The 6,664-nt window shown below is 35.6% G+C and overlaps 1 non-coding gene across 1 annotated transcript; it reads left to right on the top strand.

Moving 5' to 3' along the window:
* Positions 1–4,297: 4,297 nt before the first annotated feature.
* TRNAC-GCA (transfer RNA cysteine (anticodon GCA)) lies at positions 4,298–4,369 on the top strand. The gene has a single exon. It is a non-coding gene; the product is annotated as a tRNA-Cys (tRNA).
* The last annotated feature ends 2,295 nt before the right edge of the window (positions 4,370–6,664 follow it).

The following is a 6,664-nucleotide window of genomic DNA, read 5'->3' as shown; positions in this document are numbered from 1 at the left end:
TATTAGACATATTTTGGCATAAGTATAGAAATAAAATAAATAAATTATCATAACAATAATTTTGGAAATAATTATTGGGGTTTTTATGAATAAAAGGGGAGGAAATAAATCAATTTAAACCCTCAAAATTATGGAAAAAATTATAAAAACCTTGTGCATGCTTATATATGCATATATATGTTATTTTGAAGTTATTTATGCATATTTAAAATATATAGGAAAAAATTGGGTATCAACATGAGTCATCCCCAAACTTAACGCTTCCTCCATCAATTTTTGTAACTTCTTTGAACAGGTTTTTGTCGCTTGTCATGTGACTGGAACACGCACTGTCTAAATACCATTTTCCTTTGCGGCTTATTCTGTGGTGTTCCTGCAAAACAAAGTGATTACTTTCTTTTAGGTACCCAAGCTTGCTTGGGTCCTAGAGGGTTAGTATTGCTAGATTCAGAATTATTTTTTGGTTTCCAAACCCATCCTGAAACATTTGCTTTACGAAAAACGACAAAAAGAATATTTGTGCCCACTTTTGTTACAGTAGTGACACGTAACTTCTGACCCACCTTTAGGTCTTTCATTAGTGTTAGTACTAGTGGACTTTGTTCTGGCTGGTCCTTTTCCAGTTGACTTGTAAGTCATCTGGTTTGACCTGACAGAACTGTAATTGGTGGATTTGCGCATGCCATTGAGTTGCATTTGTAATTCCTCAAACTCTTCTTGAAGTACTTCTTTTTCAATTTCACATACTTCATGTTTGAGTTTCCAATCTTTAACCTCTTTATTTAGTCTCTTAAGCTCATTCATCATTTTTTGAGACTCTTTCAAAGTTAAATCAAGAATATCCTGCAATTCATTACATCTTTCACAGTCATAAGATCTTACCTCACTTGTTTCACCTCATGCCATGAAACAGTTTTCATTTTCATCATCTGAAGTGTCCTTATCTGTCCAGCATCCTAAGGATTTGTTCATTTTGTTTTCCAGAATCATCATGAAGCAAAGATTTGCTATCTCTTTGTGGTCTGAACTGTCCTTATCACTCTAGCTTCCAAAAGATTTGTTCTTGTTAAAGCCTCTAGAAATTTTTCTCTTTAGTTCTGGGCATTCAGCTTGAATGTGTCCAAATCTTCCACACTCATAGCATTTTCCATCATTCGTATCTTGTTCGTTGTATTGCCTGGATCGTCTTGGCGGAATTCTTCCTTTCTTTGTATTTCTGAATCTTCTCATTAAGCCATCTATATTTCTCGATAGCATAGCAATCTCTTCTTGTAGAGATTCAGGATCATCAACAATTTCGTTTTTAGCTATTTCAGTTGAAGCCTTGAATGCGACTATTTTCTTTTTTTCTTCTTGACTAGTCTTTTTGAGATGCGTCTTTTCAAAGGCTATGAGTTCTCCTCGTAGTTTATCATATGATAATTTGTTTAGATCCTGAGATTCAAGTGTGATTACTTTGGTCTGCCAAGTGGTTGGCAGGCTTCTGAGAATTTTTCTAACTTGATCACCACTAGTATAATGGCTTGCCAAATGCCTTTAGATCACTTATTATTTTGCTGAACCTGGCAAACATCTCTTCAATAAATTCTCCTTCTTTCATTGAGAAGAGTTCGTAATCATGAACCAACATGTTGATATGTGGTTCCTTTACTTTGTTGGTTCATTCGTATGTAACCTCAGGCTTATCCCACATTTCTTTGGCTATGTCACAGCTAGAGATTTTCTCATATTCTTCACCACTTATAGCATTGTGAAGCAGATTTCTAGCTTTATTGTTGACTCATACCACTTCCATTTGCTCTTTTGTATATGAGTCTATATCTTCAGGATCAGCAAATGGTGGAGAAGCAACTGGCAAGGGATGGTTCCCCTTTTTGATGACTCTCCAGACTTTAACGTCATAAGCCTTGGCAAAGATCTCCATACGCACTTTCTAGTGAGAAAAGTGTTGTCCGTTGAAGTATGGTGGTCTAACTTGTGAAGTTCCTTCCTGGAAGAGAGCTCCTATGATAACTTGATTTGCTATGATCTTTTCTCACAAGCTGTTAAGCAAAAGTAGAATGTGAGTCTTGCTCTGATACCAATTGAAAGTACAAGAGGGGGAGTGAATTGTATATTTTTAAACTTAATCTCTATTAGTTGACTAGTTTCTCAATTAGTCGACTAGTTTCTCAATTAGTCGACTAGATACAAAAACCTAACAGCTATAATAGCAGAATATAAAACACAGAAAGTAAGTGCAGGAATTAAAGACACCAGAATTTTATACTGGTTCGGATTCAATGTGAATCCTAGTCCAGCCCCCTTGGATTGCAAGGGAGTTCGCTTTAGTAAATGCGTTTCTTCGAGTACAATGGAAATGACGTGATAGCTTAGTTCCTATAACACTCATCTCTTTTGATACAATACCTCACCAGTGTTGTACTCTCCTTTTTTCTCTGGCTAGTTACACAACAGATCTTAAAGAACTACAATGTTTGTTTGTAGCAGAATAAAGAGAGGATTTTTGGTTCGATCAAAGTATGTTTGTCTAAGGCTTGATGCTGAGTATAAATACTTTAGTGAAGACCGTTTGCTGACGAGACTTGGCAACCCAAGAGATTAAATCCTTGGAAAGAGATTGATTCTTTCCAAGAATAAGATTGCTTGCCGTTGCTCTTCCTTGATGAGAGGAAATTGACCGTTTTCCTTCTACAGAAGTTAACGACGAGAGTTTACTCCTTGATTGTTGGTCCTTCCTAAATTAGCCACTCAGCAAATCTTCTTACAGAATCTTCGATGCTTTTTGACTGCTTCAATCTTCCGGATTGAATGTGCTGGCCTTGATTGATGCCTTAAATTTAGGCTTGCTTGATTCTTTCCATCGCAGCTGTCCATGATCTTTGCTGATTGATTTCTTTCCTTAAGTATCCAGATTGACTTCAGCAATCTTGTAGTAGCTCCTTGATTCCTTAATCTTTTGTAATTTATTTCCTGCACAGATATATTATTTGCATCATTAAAATTAGATCTAACACGACCAATCTTATCAATACACAAATGTATAATTCCCCAGAAATTTCAATTATGCTCATATTCATTATTGTAGGAATTGGGTTCAAGATTTCCCTAGCCCTTTCTCATCAGTGGACTCATGGCGTATACGAAGGCAATCCCATCCCTAATGTAGATTCAAGTAAGGTAAGCATGCCTATTCTCTATTACACGCATCAGGGCCACTTCCCTAGAGGAGGTTTTTTTCAGTATGATCAACATTTTTTGTTGATCATATAGTTCAAGATTGTGGCTTAAGCATATACATTCTATATCTATTATTTGCCAGATCATGATAGCAAACAAAATGATGACGTACAGTTGCAACACAATATACAGATCTTGTTCTATGGAGGCTTAGGCTAAATCACCACCACTCTGTTGTCACAAATTGATGATATCGATACCCTGATTAAGAAGAATAATCATCTGCTTTTGTGATATCCAAGGTTTACTCTCCAGCATGATTTTAAATGCCATTTTCATAGGAAAATCAAACAAATTCAATTATACATAAATGTCTACATATATTACTTACCATCAAATCTAATCATACATCAAATATTACTTTACACATAGAGAGGTAAAAGTGTAAATATAAAAATTCTTAATTGGTGAATGGTTTATCCGATAAGGAAATTGAGTAATCCGCCCCCAAATGGTTAAGCCGTTAATCATAAAATTTCAATCCGTTTATCAACCATTACCCCGATAACTCGATACCAATAAGCCAGTAAGATGTTTTTGTGGTTCAATTAACGGTTACGGTTCGATTTTGAACAGCCCTACCTACCCCTACTTTTAAAGGGTAGAGAAATTATTTCCGATAGAGACTCATCTCATCTCCTGACAAGATTAACTTTGGACAAATTCTTTAATCAATCTCTCGATCCTTGCTTAACTCCTTATTTCATAAACCTTTTTTATCTTCTGTTTTTGTTAGTAGGAAAAAAAAAAGGTCAAAGAATAAGAAAAGGAAAAGTTAGAAAGCGCAAAAGGGGGTTATTATCAAGTGTTTGATGGAGACAACCAATGGAGGTGGAGGGACAGTTGGGGTAAGTAGAAGTGGCAACGGTAGCTGGCCAATTATTGTCCCAAAGACTTCACAATAGTGAAATTGCACGTGGTACATGCTAACAGGCAAATTTCACTATATCATAAGGAAAAAAGTTTTTAACCCCAAATAAATTATAGAGTCAGTGTTCCAGCTTCTTTTTCTCTCTAATAAAATATGAAAATATAAAAGGATGAATTTCGCATCAAAGGGTTCATAGCTCAGTGGTAGAGCATTTGACTGCAGATCAAGAGGTCACCGGTTCGAACCCGGTTGGGCCCTTCTACTTTTATAGATTATAATAATCTTTTTAAACTTAATTTTCTTCAGAGTCTGCCGGTTTTTAAACTCAATGGGAGATGTTTCCAAAGTCTTGTGTCGTTTTCGACTTGTGCTGTACCTATTTTTTGGTTTGTAAATAAAAAATTTTGCTTACCAAAAAGAAAATAAAAAAATAGATAGGCATTCTCTGAGCTTTCCTGTCCTGCATGTGTGCACATTATTTCTGCCAAGTATTTGAGCTTTTTGTTTTTGTATATGATACTTATTGGATCGATTAATTGAGGTTCTTATTGTGCAAGGTCCGTTAAAGAAAAAAGCATTTCTATCAAGAATTTCTTTATTTTTATGACTCAAACTCAGATTTTCGTTTAAAGGTGAAGATCTTATTCACTACACCCAATTACTATGACGCCATTGAAGAGAAAAGTAATGATGGAAGGATTTCATCCATCCCATAACATTAGTTGATGGTTTGAGTTACCGTTCACAATTATATTAATTCATACTTTGGCTCTTTATGTTTCGTTTTAACTTGTTGTTTCTCTTGTCCAATAGAAAGAGTTGCCCGTTGTACAAAGCATCTTGAGGGTTTAGGGAAGTATCGTATCTCAAGGGGTATAATGTATGGCTGCTTCTACGACTCGAACTCACCTGTCTACCATAAACAATCACTAATTGTTTTGCTATTATATGCTGAATCTTGTCCAATAGAATAACATGGTTTTTTAGGACAATGAAAGATAAACTAGTTAACTGAACTGTGTAGTTAATCGAGATTCGGCATATAATAGCAAAACAAACAGTACTTGTTTATGTTAAACAGGTGTTAGATTGTCATTGTTTGCCACGTAGAAGATTAAAAAACAATTCTGTGTCAGGTCATTATGTTACAACTGTTCCGATTTCATCAAACTGTTTGAGAATAAACAAATTGAAAATTCTTTGTTCCTAATAAGAAAATGGGATAAGCCTGTTAGCCTATCAACAAAAGTTGTCTAGTGTTTTTGGGACAGTTCTTAATGCATAGTTGTATGTACATTGCATTTGCCTTTGAGCATTACCTGTTTAATAAGTTTTTCTTTATTTATTAGTCTTCTCTGTTTGACCTGTATAAATGGAAGTGCATCTTCTAGTTTTTGTATTGGATCTGTTGATATAGGAAAGAAAATGTCCAAATGCATGTACATGGTGTAGTAACAAATACCACTAAAAGAAAATATCTTAAGCAAACCTAATAATTTACGAAAGACAGCTCGGTGCACGAAGTATCTCGCGTTCACGCAAGGTCCATAGAAGGGCCGAACCGTTAGAGTTGTAATGCAGACAGCCTACCCTCATGCAAGCATCAGTAACTGCTTTCACGGCTCGAACCCGTGACCTAAAGGCCACACGAAGAGAACTTTACCGTGCTCCAAGGCTCCCCTTCAAGCAAACCTAATAACTTTGAGGGGGAAAAAAGATTAGGAATTACTCATAAATATTAAAACTACTCTCCTAATTGTTTTTGGCATGCTATATTTGCTGTTTAAGTTTCATATCATTCGATTTTCTTACAAGGCAAACAGAGTTCAGTAAAGTAGAATCAATCAAAAGAAAATTGAATGTGAAAGAACCAGCCAACACTACATAGCTTCTTAAATTAGAAAATAAGTAGTACTAATAAACATAATTGTGATCTGCTCATTCACATGATCCCTGCCTTATTACTTTTTCATTCCTTCAATTTACTTTCTTGTTCCATTTTTCTTGGGAGAGGAAGGTAGAGAAGGGGAAAATAGGCTAATTGTGTACTTTCCCTAAAGGTGGGGTATCTGTTAATACTTATTTTTCTTCCATAATGATCATAGCCAGACTAGCTTACGCGCATCTCGACTATTCCACTAGGCACCTGCTATTGGGCAAATAGGAAAAAGTTACTTGGCTTTATTTGTCTCTACTGTGATTTGAACTTCGATTTGCCATCATTTTCAGCTAATTTATTGACCGCTAGCCTACACCACTGGGTACCGGGTATCTGTTAATTCAAGTATGTTCAAATATGAGCAAGATAACTAAGCCCCATAGAAATGAACTTAAAACAAGCATATCCACAAGCCTGGAGACACTTGACCAAAGCAAACCATAAACTAAAAAAGTTATGTTGCTATAGCATAGAAAATCAAACAGTTAAAACAGACTTGGAAGCAGCAGATACAGCAGAAAAAAATATGAGGCACCACTTCACTATGAAGCTAAAGATCATAGAAAGGAACTTCCCATTACACAACTTTGGCAACATCAACAATTATGCTATTT

This window comes from Nicotiana sylvestris, chromosome 6 (assembly GCF_000393655.2).
Source record: "Nicotiana sylvestris chromosome 6, ASM39365v2, whole genome shotgun sequence".
NCBI classification, from domain to species: Eukaryota; Viridiplantae; Streptophyta; class Magnoliopsida; order Solanales; family Solanaceae; genus Nicotiana; species Nicotiana sylvestris.
Note: the sequence above shows the minus strand (reverse complement) of the source record. Positions and strands in the feature narration are given on the sequence as shown.